The sequence below is a fragment of the Schistocerca gregaria genome, unplaced genomic scaffold (assembly GCF_023897955.1).
Source record: "Schistocerca gregaria isolate iqSchGreg1 unplaced genomic scaffold, iqSchGreg1.2 ptg000251l, whole genome shotgun sequence".
Classification (NCBI taxonomy): Eukaryota; Metazoa; Arthropoda; class Insecta; order Orthoptera; family Acrididae; genus Schistocerca; species Schistocerca gregaria.
Window position 1 is genome coordinate 164165 of NW_026061759.1, and position 12628 is coordinate 176792.

The window sequence follows — 12628 nt, forward strand, 5'->3', positions numbered from 1 at the left end:
CTTAAGCTGTTGCATGACAGGAGGACTAGCAGCCGCGTTGCACGGGAGAATGTGAAAAGTGTTCATATGTAGTAAAAACCTAAGAAATCCGTCCGTTTCCTCATTTGTTATCGAAATGACTTAAAGCCAGATTATCACATTGGCCGCTCTTCTGTCTGAAACGGTTACATTTATCGTCTGCAAAGCTATGTCGCGTGCTGTGGTATGCGCAGACACTAAAAGAACCGTAGTAGAACACAGATGAAGCTCCTGAGTCGATGTAATAGCCAGTGAGAGGTAGTACAATTCAAATTTTTAGGTGTGGATTATTGACTTTTTACCCTTCTTTGGTGCCTTGGACATGAGCTAGGAACTTAACATTTTGCATGAAAGGAGGACTAGAGGCTGCGTTGCACAGGCGAATGTGAAACGGTGTTCATATGTAGTAAAAACGTGAGGAATCCGTCCGTTTTCGTCATTTGTTATCGATTCGGCTTAAAGCCAGATCTTCACATAGGCCGCAATTCTCTCTGAAACGGTTGTACTTATCGTCTGCAAACCTATGTCGCGTGTTGCGGTATGCGCAGACACTGAACGCACCATAGTAGAACTCAGATGAAGCTTCTAAGTTGATGTAATAGCCAGTAAGAAGTAGTTCAAATCAAGTTTTAGGTATCGATTATAAACTTTTTACCCTTCTTCGGTGCCTTGGAAATGAGCTAGGAACTTTAGATTTTGCATGAAAGGAGGACTAGCAGTCGCGTTTCACGGGAGAATGTGAAAAGTGTTCATATGTAGTAAAAACCTAAGAAATTCGTCCGTTTAGTCATTTGTTATCGAATCGCCTTAAAGCCAGATCGTCAGATTGGTCGCTCGTCTCTCTGAAACGATTACATTTATCGACAGCAAAGCTATGTCGCGTGCTGCGGTATGCCGAGACACTAAAAGCACCATAGTAGAAAACAGATGAAGCTTCTAAGATGATGCAATAGCCAATAAGAAGTAGTACAATTCAAGTTTTAATTATCGATTATTGACTTTTTACCCTTCTTTGGTGCCTTGGACATGAGCTAGGAACTTAAGATTTTGCATGAAAGGAGGACTAACAGCCGCGTTGCACGGGAGATTGTGAAAAGTGTTCATATGTAGTAAAAACCTGAGAAATCCGTCCGTTTTCGTCATTTGTTATCGAATCTGCTTAAAGCCAGACCGTCACATTGGCCGCCCTTCTCTCTGAAACGGTTGTACTTATCGTCTGCAAAGCCATGTCGCGTGTTGCGGTATGCGGAGGCACTAAAAGCACCATAGTAGAACACAGATAAAGCTTCTAAGTTGATGTAATATCCAGTAAGAGGTAGCACAATTCAAGTTTTAGGTATCGATTATTGACTTTTTAGCTGGCTTTGGTGCCTTGGACATGAGCTAGGACCGTAAGATTCTGCTTGAAAGGAGGACTAGCAGCCGAGTTGCATGGGAGAATGTGAAAAGTGTTCATATGTAGTAAAAACCTGAGAAATCCGACCGTTTTCGTCATTTCTTATCAAATCGACTGAAAGCCAGATCGTTACATTGGTCGCTCTTCTCTCTGAAACGGTTACATTTATCGTCTGCAAAGCAATGTCGCGTGCTGCGGTATGCGGAGACACTAACAGCTCCATAGTAGAACACTGATGAAACTTCTAAGTTGATGTAATAGCCAGTAAGAAGTAGTGCAATAACGTTTTAGATATCGATTATTTACTTTTTAGCTGGCTTTGGGGACTTGGACATGAGCTAGGACCTCAAGATTTTGCATCAAAGGAGGACTAGCAGCTGCGTTGCCGGGGAGAATGTCAAAAGTGTTCATATGTAGTAAAAACCTGAGAAATCCGTCCGTTTTCGTCATTTCTTATCAAATCGACTTAAAGCCAGGTCTTCACATTGGTCGCTCTTCTCTCTGAAACGGTCACATTTATCGTCTGCAAAGCTATGTCGCGTGCTGCGGTATGTGGAGACACTAAGAGCACCATAGTAGAACACAGACGAAGCTACTAAGTTGATGTTATAGCCAGTAGGAAGTAGTACAATAACGTTTTAGAAACCGATTATTGACTTTTAAGCTGGCTTTGGGGCCTTGGACATGAGCTAGGACCTTAAGATTTTGCATCAAAGGAGGACTAGCAGCTGCGTTGCCCGGGAGAATGTGAAGAGTGTTCATATGTACTAAAACATGAGAAATCCGTCCGTTTTCGTCATTTCTTATCAATTCGACTTAAAGCCAGGTCTTCACATTGGTCGCTCTTCTCTCTGAAACGGTTACATTTATCGTCTGCAAAGCAATGTCGCGTGCTGCGGTATGCAGAGACACTAACAGCACCACAGTAGAACAGTGATGAAACTTCTAAGTTGATGTAATAGCCAGTAAGAAGTAGTGCAATAACGTTTTAGATATCGATTATTGACTTTTTAGCTGGCTTTGTGGTCTTGGACATGAGCTAGGACCTTAAGACTTTGCATCAAAGGAGGACTAGCAACTGCGTTGCACGGGAGAATGTGAAAAGTGTTCATATGTAGTAAAAACCTGAGAAATCCGACCGTTATCGTCATTTCTTATCAAATCGACTTAAAGCCAGATCGTCACATTGGTCGCTCTTCTCTCTGAAACGGTTACATTTATTGTCTGCAAAGCTATGTCGCGTGCTGCGGTATGCGGAGACACTAACAGCACCATAGTAGAAAACAGATGAAACTTCTAAGTTGATGTAATAGCCTGTAAGAAGTAGTACAATAACGTTTTAGATTCCGATTATTGACTTTTTAGCTTGCTTTGGGGCCTTGTACATGAGCTAGGACCTTAAGATTTTGCATCAAAGGAGAACTTGCAGCTGCGTTGCACGGGAGAATGTGAAAAGTGTTCATATGTAGTGAAAACCTGAGAAATCCGTCCGTTTTCGTCATTTCTTATCAAATCGACTTAAAGCCAGATCGTCACATTGGTCGCTCTTCTCCCTGAAACGGTTACATTTATCGTCTGCAAAGCTACGTCGCGTGCTGCGGTATGCGGAGACACTAACAGCACCTTAATAGAACACAGATGAAATTTCTCAGTTATTGTAATAGCCAGTAAGGAGTAGTACAATAACGTTTTAGATATCGATTATTGACTTTTTAGCTGGCTTTGGGGCCTTGGACATGAGCTAGGACCTTAAGATTTTGCATCAAACGAGGACTAGATGCTCCGTTGCACGGAGAATGTAAAAAGTGTTCATATGCAGTAAAAACCTGAGAAATCCGTCCGTTTTCGTAATGTCTTATCAAATCGACTTAAAGCCAGGACGTCACATTGGACGCTCTTCTCTCTGAAAAGCTATGTCGCGTGCTGCGGTATGCGGAGACACTAACAGCACCATAGTAGAACACAGATGAAACTTCTAAGTTGATGTAATAGCCAGTAAGAAGTAGTACAATAACGTTTTAGATATCGATTATTGACTTTTTAGCTGGCTTTGGGGCCTAGGACATGAGCTAGGACCTTAAGATTTTGCATCAAAGGAGTACTAGCAGCTGCGTTGCCCGGGAGAATGTCAAAAGTGTTCATATGTAGTAAAAACCTTAGAAATCCGTCCGTTTTTGTCATTTCTTATCAAATCGACTTAAAACCAGGTCTTCACATTGGTCGCTCTTCTTTCTGAAACGGTCACATTTATCGTCTGCAAAGCTATGTCGCGTGCTGCGGTAAGCGGAGACCCTAACAGCACCATAGTAGAAAACAGATGAAACTTCTAAGTTGATGTTATAGCCAGTAAGAAGTAGTACAACAACTTTAGATATCGATTATTCACTTTTTAGCTGGCTTTGGGGACTTGGGCATGAGCTAGGACTTTAAGATTTTGCAGCAAAGGAGGACTAGCAGCTGCGTTGCACGGGAGAATGTGAAAAGTGTTCATATGTAGTAAAAACCTGAGAAATCCGTCCGTTTTCGTCATTTCTTATCAAATCGACTTAAAGCCAGATCGTCACATTGGTCGCCCTTCTCTCTGAAACGGTTACATTTATCGTCTGCAAAGCAATGTCGCGTGCTGCGGTATGCAGAGACACTAACAGCACCAGAGTAGAACAGTGATGAAACTTCTAAGTTGATGTAATAGCCTGTAAGAAGTAGTACAATAACGTTTTAGATATCGATTATTGACTTTTTAGCTGGCTTTGGGGTCTTGGACATGATCTAAGACCTTAAGATTTTGCATGAAACTAAGACTAGCAGCCTCGTTGCACGGGAGTATGTGAAAAGTGTTCATATGTAGTAAAAACCTGAGAAATCCGTCCGTTTTCGTCATTTCTTATAAAAGCGACTTAAAGCCAGATCGTCACATTGGTCGCTCTTCTCTCTGAAACGGTTACATTTATTGTCTGCAAAGCTATGTTGCGTGCTGCGGTATGCAGAGACACAAACAGCACCATAGTAGAACACTGATGAAACTGCTAAGTTGATGTAATAGCCAGTAAGAAGTAGTGCAATAACGTTTTGGAAACCGATTATTGACTTTTAAGCTTTCTTTGGGGCCTTGGACATGAGCTAGGACCTTAAGATTTTGCATCAAAGGAGGACTAGCAGCTGCGTTGCCCGGGAGAATGTGAAGAGTGTTGATATGTACTAAAACATGAGAAATCCGTACGTTTTCGTCATTTCTTATCAAATCGACTTAAAGCCAGGTCTTCACATTGGTCGCTCTTCTCTCTGAAACGGTTACATTTATCGTCTGCAAAGCAATGTCGCGTGCTGCGGTATGCAGAGACACTAACAGCACCACAGTAGAACAGTGATGAAACTTCTAAGTTGATGTAATAGCCAGTAAGAAGTAGTGCAATAACGTTTTAGATATCGATTATTGACTTTTTAGCTGGCTTTGTGGTCTTGGACATGAGCTAGTACCTTAAGACTTTGCATCAAAGGAGGACTAGCAACTGCGTTGCACGGGAGAATGTGAAAAGTGTTCATATGTAGTAAAAACCTGAGAAATCCGACCGTTATCGTCATTTCTTATCAAATCGACTTAAAGCCAGATCGTCACATTGGTCGCCCTTCTCTCTGAAACGGTTACATTTATTGTCTGCAAAGCTATGTCGCGTGCTGCGGTATGCGGAGACACTAACAGCACCATAGTAGAAAACAGATGAAACTTCTAAGTTGATGTAATAGCCTGTAAGAAGTAGTACAATAACGTTTTAGATTCCGATTATTGACTTTTTAGCTGGCTTTGGGGCCTTGGACATGAGCTAGGACCTTAAGATTTTGCATCAAAGGAGAACTTGCAGCTGCGTTGCACGGGAGAATGTGAAAAGTGTTCATATGTAGTGAAAACCTGAGAAATCCGTCCGTTTTCGTCATTTCTTATCAAATCGACTTAAAGCCAGATCGTCACATTGGTCGCTCTTCTCCCTGAAACGGTTACATTTATCGTCTGCAAAGCTACGTCGCGTGCTGCGGTATGCGGAGACACTAACAGCACCTTAATAGAACACAGATGAAATTTCTCAGTTATTGTAATAGCCAGTAAGGAGTAGTACAATAACGTTTTAGATATCGATTATTGACTTTTTAGCTGGCTTTGGGGCCTTGGACATGAGCTAGGACCTTAAGATTTTGCATCAAACGAGGACTAGATGCTCCGTTGCACGGAGAATGTAAAAAGTGTTCATATGCAGTAAAAACCTGAGAAATCCGTCCGTTTTCGTAATGTCTTATCAAATCGACTTAAAGCCAGGACGTCACATTGGACGCTCTTCTCTCTGAAAAGCTATGTCGCGTGCTGCGGTATGCGGAGACACTTACAGCACCATAGTAGAACACAGATGAAACTTCTAAGTTGATGTAATAGCCAGTAAGAAGTAGTACAATAACGTTTTAGATATCGATTATTGACTTTTTAGCTGGCTTTGGGGCCTAGGACATGAGCTAGGACCTTAAGATTTTGCATCAAAGGAGGACTAGCAGCTGCGTTGCCCGGGAGAATGTCAAAAGTGTTCATATGTAGTAAAAACCTTAGAAATCCGTCCGTTTTTGTCATTTCTTATCAAATCGACTTAAAACCAGGTCTTCACATTGGTCGCTCTTCTTTCTGAAACGGTCACATTTATCGTCTGCAAAGCTATGTCGCGTGCTGCGGTAAGCGGAGACCCTAACAGCACCATAGTAGAAAACAGATGAAACTTCTAAGTTGATGTTATAGCCAGTAAGAAGTAGTACAACAACTTTAGATATCGATTATTCACTTTTTAGCTGGCTTTGGGGACTTGGGCATGAGCTAGGACTTTAAGATTTTGCAGCAAAGGAGGACTAGCAGCTGCGTTGCACGGGAGAATGTGAAAAGTGTTCATATGTAGTAAAAACCTGAGAAATCCGTCCGTTTTCGTCATTTCTTATCAAATCGACTTAAAGCCAGATCGTCACATTGGTCGCCCTTCTCTCTGAAACGGTTACATTTATCGTCTGCAAAGCAATGTCGCGTGCTGCGGTATGCAGAGACACTAACAGCTCCATAGTAGAACACTGATGAAACTTCTAAGTTGATGTAATAGCCAGTAAGAAGTAGTGCAATAACGTTTTAGATATCGATTATTTACTTTTTAGCTGGCTTTGGGGACTTGGACATGAGCTAGGACCTCAAGATTTTGCATCAAAGGAGGACTAGCAGCTGCGTTGCCGGGGGAGAATGTCAAAAGTGTTCATATGTAGTAAAAACCTGAGAAATCCGTCCGTTTTCGTCATTTCTTATCAAATCGACTTAAAGCCAGGTCTTCACATTGGTCGCTCTTCTCTCTGAAACGGTCACATTTATCGTCTGCAAAGCTATGTCGCGTGCTGCGGTATGTGGAGACACTAAGAGCACCATAGTAGAACACAGACGAAGCTACTAAGTTGATGTTATAGCCAGTAGGAAGTAGTACAATAACGTTTTAGAAACCGATTATTGACTTTTAAGCTGGCTTTGGGGCCTTGGACATGAGCTAGGACCTTAAGATTTTGCATCAAAGGAGGACTAGCAGCTGCGTTGCCCGGGAGAATGTGAAGAGTGTTCATATGTACTAAAACATGAGAAATCCGTCCGTTTTCGTCATTTCTTATCAATTCGACTTAAAGCCAGGTCTTCACATTGGTCGCTCTTCTCTCTGAAACGGTTACATTTATCGTCTGCAAAGCAATGTCGCGTGCTGCGGTATGCAGAGACACTAACAGCACCACAGTAGAACAGTGATGAAACTTCTAAGTTGATGTAATAGCCAGTAAGAAGTAGTGCAATAACGTTTTAGATATCGATTATTGACTTTTTAGCTGGCTTTGTGGTCTTGGACATGAGCTAGGACCTTAAGACTTTGCATCAAAGGAGGACTAGCAACTGCGTTGCACGGGAGAATGTGAAAAGTGTTCATATGTAGTAAAAACCTGAGAAATCCGACCGTTATCGTCATTTCTTATCAAATCGACTTAAAGCCAGATCGTCACATTGGTCGCTCTTCTCTCTGAAACGGTTACATTTATTGTCTGCAAAGCTATGTCGCGTGCTGCGGTATGCGGAGACACTAACAGCACCATAGTAGAAAACAGATGAAACTTCTAAGTTGATGTAATAGCCTGTAAGAAGTAGTACAATAACGTTTTAGATTCCGATTATTGACTTTTTAGCTTGCTTTGGGGCCTTGTACATGAGCTAGGACCTTAAGATTTTGCATCAAAGGAGAACTTGCAGCTGCGTTGCACGGGAGAATGTGAAAAGTGTTCATATGTAGTGAAAACCTGAGAAATCCGTCCGTTTTCGTCATTTCTTATCAAATCGACTTAAAGCCAGATCGTCACATTGGTCGCTCTTCTCCCTGAAACGGTTACATTTATCGTCTGCAAAGCTACGTCGCGTGCTGCGGTATGCGGAGACACTAACAGCACCTTAATAGAACACAGATGAAATTTCTCAGTTATTGTAATAGCCAGTAAGGAGTAGTACAATAACGTTTTAGATATCGATTATTGACTTTTTAGCTGGCTTTGGGGCCTTGGACATGAGCTAGGACCTTAAGATTTTGCATCAAACGAGGACTAGATGCTCCGTTGCACGGAGAATGTAAAAAGTGTTCATATGCAGTAAAAACCTGAGAAATCCGTCCGTTTTCGTAATGTCTTATCAAATCGACTTAAAGCCAGGACGTCACATTGGACGCTCTTCTCTCTGAAAAGCTATGTCGCGTGCTGCGGTATGCGGAGACACTAACAGCACCATAGTAGAACACAGATGAAACTTCTAAGTTGATGTAATAGCCAGTAAGAAGTAGTACAATAACGTTTTAGATATCGATTATTGACTTTTTAGCTGGCTTTGGGGCCTAGGACATGAGCTAGGACCTTAAGATTTTGCATCAAAGGAGTACTAGCAGCTGCGTTGCCCGGGAGAATGTCAAAAGTGTTCATATGTAGTAAAAACCTTAGAAATCCGTCCGTTTTTGTCATTTCTTATCAAATCGACTTAAAACCAGGTCTTCACATTGGTCGCTCTTCTTTCTGAAACGGTCACATTTATCGTCTGCAAAGCTATGTCGCGTGCTGCGGTAAGCGGAGACCCTAACAGCACCATAGTAGAAAACAGATGAAACTTCTAAGTTGATGTTATAGCCAGTAAGAAGTAGTACAACAACTTTAGATATCGATTATTCACTTTTTAGCTGGCTTTGGGGACTTGGGCATGAGCTAGGACTTTAAGATTTTGCAGCAAAGGAGGACTAGCAGCTGCGTTGCACGGGAGAATGTGAAAAGTGTTCATATGTAGTAAAAACCTGAGAAATCCGTCCGTTTTCGTCATTTCTTATCAAATCGACTTAAAGCCAGATCGTCACATTGGTCGCCCTTCTCTCTGAAACGGTTACATTTATCGTCTGCAAAGCAATGTCGCGTGCTGCGGTATGCAGAGACACTAACAGCACCAGAGTAGAACAGTGATGAAACTTCTAAGTTGATGTAATAGCCTGTAAGAAGTAGTACAATAACGTTTTAGATATCGATTATTGACTTTTTAGCTGGCTTTGGGGTCTTGGACATGATCTAAGACCTTAAGATTTTGCATGAAACTAAGACTAGCAGCCTCGTTGCACGGGAGTATGTGAAAAGTGTTCATATGTAGTAAAAACCTGAGAAATCCGTCCGTTTTCGTCATTTCTTATAAAAGCGACTTAAAGCCAGATCATCACATTGGTCGCTCTTCTCTCTGAAACGGTTACATTTATTGTCTGCAAAGCTATGTTGCGTGCTGCGGTATGCAGAGACACAAACAGCACCATAGTAGAACACTGATGAAACTTCTAAGTTGATGTAATAGCCAGTAAGAAGTAGTGCAATAACGTTTTGGAAACCGATTATTGACTTTTAAGCTTTCTTTGGGGCCTTGGACATGAGCTAGGACCTTAAGATTTTGCATCAAAGGAGGACTAGCAGCTGCGTTGCCCGGGAGAATGTGAAGAGTGTTGATATGTACTAAAACATGAGAAATCCGTACGTTTTCGTCATTTCTTATCAAATCGACTTAAAGCCAGGTCTTCACATTGGTCGCTCTTCTCTCTGAAACGGTTACATTTATCGTCTGCAAAGCAATGTCGCGTGCTGCGGTATGCAGAGACACTAACAGCACCACAGTAGAACAGTGATGAAACTTCTAAGTTGATGTAATAGCCAGTAAGAAGTAGTGCAATAACGTTTTAGATATCGATTATTGACTTTTTAGCTGGCTTTGTGGTCTTGGACATGAGCTAGTACCTTAAGACTTTGCATCAAAGGAGGACTAGCAACTGCGTTGCACGGGAGAATGTGAAAAGTGTTCATATGTAGTAAAAACCTGAGAAATCCGACCGTTATCGTCATTTCTTATCAAATCGACTTAAAGCCAGATCGTCACATTGGTCGCCCTTCTCTCTGAAACGGTTACATTTATTGTCTGCAAAGCTATGTCGCGTGCTGCGGTATGCGGAGACACTAACAGCACCATAGTAGAAAACAGATGAAACTTCTAAGTTGATGTAATAGCCTGTAAGAAGTAGTACAATAACGTTTTAGATTCCGATTATTGACTTTTTAGCTGGCTTTGGGGCCTTGGACATGAGCTAGGACCTTAAGATTTTGCATCAAAGGAGAACTTGCAGCTGCGTTGCACGGGAGAATGTGAAAAGTGTTCATATGTAGTGAAAACCTGAGAAATCCGTCCGTTTTCGTCATTTCTTATCAAATCGACTTAAAGCCAGATCGTCACATTGGTCGCTCTTCTCCCTGAAACGGTTACATTTATCGTCTGCAAAGCTACGTCGCGTGCTGCGGTATGCGGAGACACTAACAGCACCTTAATAGAACACAGATGAAATTTCTCAGTTATTGTAATAGCCAGTAAGGAGTAGTACAATAACGTTTTAGATATCGATTATTGACTTTTTAGCTGGCTTTGGGGCCTTGGACATGAGCTAGGACCTTAAGATTTTGCATCAAACGAGGACTAGATGCTCCGTTGCACGGAGAATGTAAAAAGTGTTCATATGCAGTAAAAACCTGAGAAATCCGTCCGTTTTCGTAATGTCTTATCAAATCGACTTAAAGCCAGGACGTCACATTGGACGCTCTTCTCTCTGAAAAGCTATGTCGCGTGCTGCGGTATGCGGAGACACTTACAGCACCATAGTAGAACACAGATGAAACTTCTAAGTTGATGTAATAGCCAGTAAGAAGTAGTACAATAACGTTTTAGATATCGATTATTGACTTTTTAGCTGGCTTTGGGGCCTAGGACATGAGCTAGGACCTTAAGATTTTGCATCAAAGGAGGACTAGCAGCTGCGTTGCCCGGGAGAATGTCAAAAGTGTTCATATGTAGTAAAAACCTTAGAAATCCGTCCGTTTTTGTCATTTCTTATCAAATCGACTTAAAACCAGGTCTTCACATTGGTCGCTCTTCTTTCTGAAACGGTCACATTTATCGTCTGCAAAGCTATGTCGCGTGCTGCGGTAAGCGGAGACCCTAACAGCACCATAGTAGAAAACAGATGAAACTTCTAAGTTGATGTTATAGCCAGTAAGAAGTAGTACAACAACTTTAGATATCGATTATTCACTTTTTAGCTGGCTTTGGGGACTTGGGCATGAGCTAGGACTTTAAGATTTTGCAGCAAAGGAGGACTAGCAGCTGCGTTGCACGGGAGAATGTGAAAAGTGTTCATATGTAGTAAAAACCTGAGAAATCCGTCCGTTTTCGTCATTTCTTATCAAATCGACTTAAAGCCAGATCGTCACATTGGTCGCCCTTCTCTCTGAAACGGTTACATTTATCGTCTGCAAAGCAATGTCGCGTGCTGCGGTATGCAGAGACACTAACAGCACCAGAGTAGAACAGTGATGAAACTTCTAAGTTGATGTAATAGCCTGTAAGAAGTAGTACAATAACGTTTTAGATATCGATTATTGACTTTTTAGCTGGCTTTGGGGTCTTGGACATGATCTAAGACCTTAAGATTTTGCATGAAACTAAGACTAGCAGCCTCGTTGCACGGGAGTATGTGAAAAGTGTTCATATGTAGTAAAAACCTGAGAAATCCGTCCGTTTTCGTCATTTCTTATAAAAGCGACTTAAAGCCAGATCGTCACATTGGTCGCTCTTCTCTCTGAAACGGTTACATTTATTGTCTGCAAAGCTATGTTGCGTGCTGCGGTATGCAGAGACACAAACAGCACCATAGTAGAACACTGATGAAACTTCTAAGTTGATGTAATAGCCAGTAAGAAGTAGTGCAATAACGTTTTGGAAACCGATTATTGACTTTTAAGCTTTCTTTGGGGCCTTGGACATGAGCTAGGACCTTAAGATTTTGCATCAAAGGAGGACTAGCAGCTGCGTTGCCCGGGAGAATGTGAAGAGTGTTGATATGTACTAAAACATGAGAAATCCGTACGTTTTCGTCATTTCTTATCAAATCGACTTAAAGCCAGGTCTTCACATTGGTCGCTCTTCTCTCTGAAACGGTTACATTTATCGTCTGCAAAGCAATGTCGCGTGCTGCGGTATGCAGAGACACTAACAGCACCACAGTAGAACAGTGATGAAACTTCTAAGTTGATGTAATAGCCAGTAAGAAGTAGTGCAATAACGTTTTAGATATCGATTATTGACTTTTTAGCTGGCTTTGTGGTCTTGGACATGAGCTAGTACCTTAAGACTTTGCATCAAAGGAGGACTAGCAACTGCGTTGCACGGGAGAATGTGAAAAGTGTTCATATGTAGTAAAAACCTGAGAAATCCGACCGTTATCGTCATTTCTTATCAAATCGACTTAAAGCCAGATCGTCACATTGGTCGCCCTTCTCTCTGAAACGGTTACATTTATTGTCTGCAAAGCTATGTCGCGTGCTGCGGTATGCGGAGACACTAACAGCACCATAGTAGAAAACAGATGAAACTTCTAAGTTGATGTAATAGCCTGTAAGAAGTAGTACAATAACGTTTTAGATTCCGATTATTGACTTTTTAGCTGGCTTTGGGGCCTTGGACATGAGCTAGGACCTTAAGATTTTGCATCAAAGGAGAACTTGCAGCTGCGTTGCACGGGAGAATGTGAAAAGTGTTCATATGTAGTGAAAACCTGAGAAATCCGT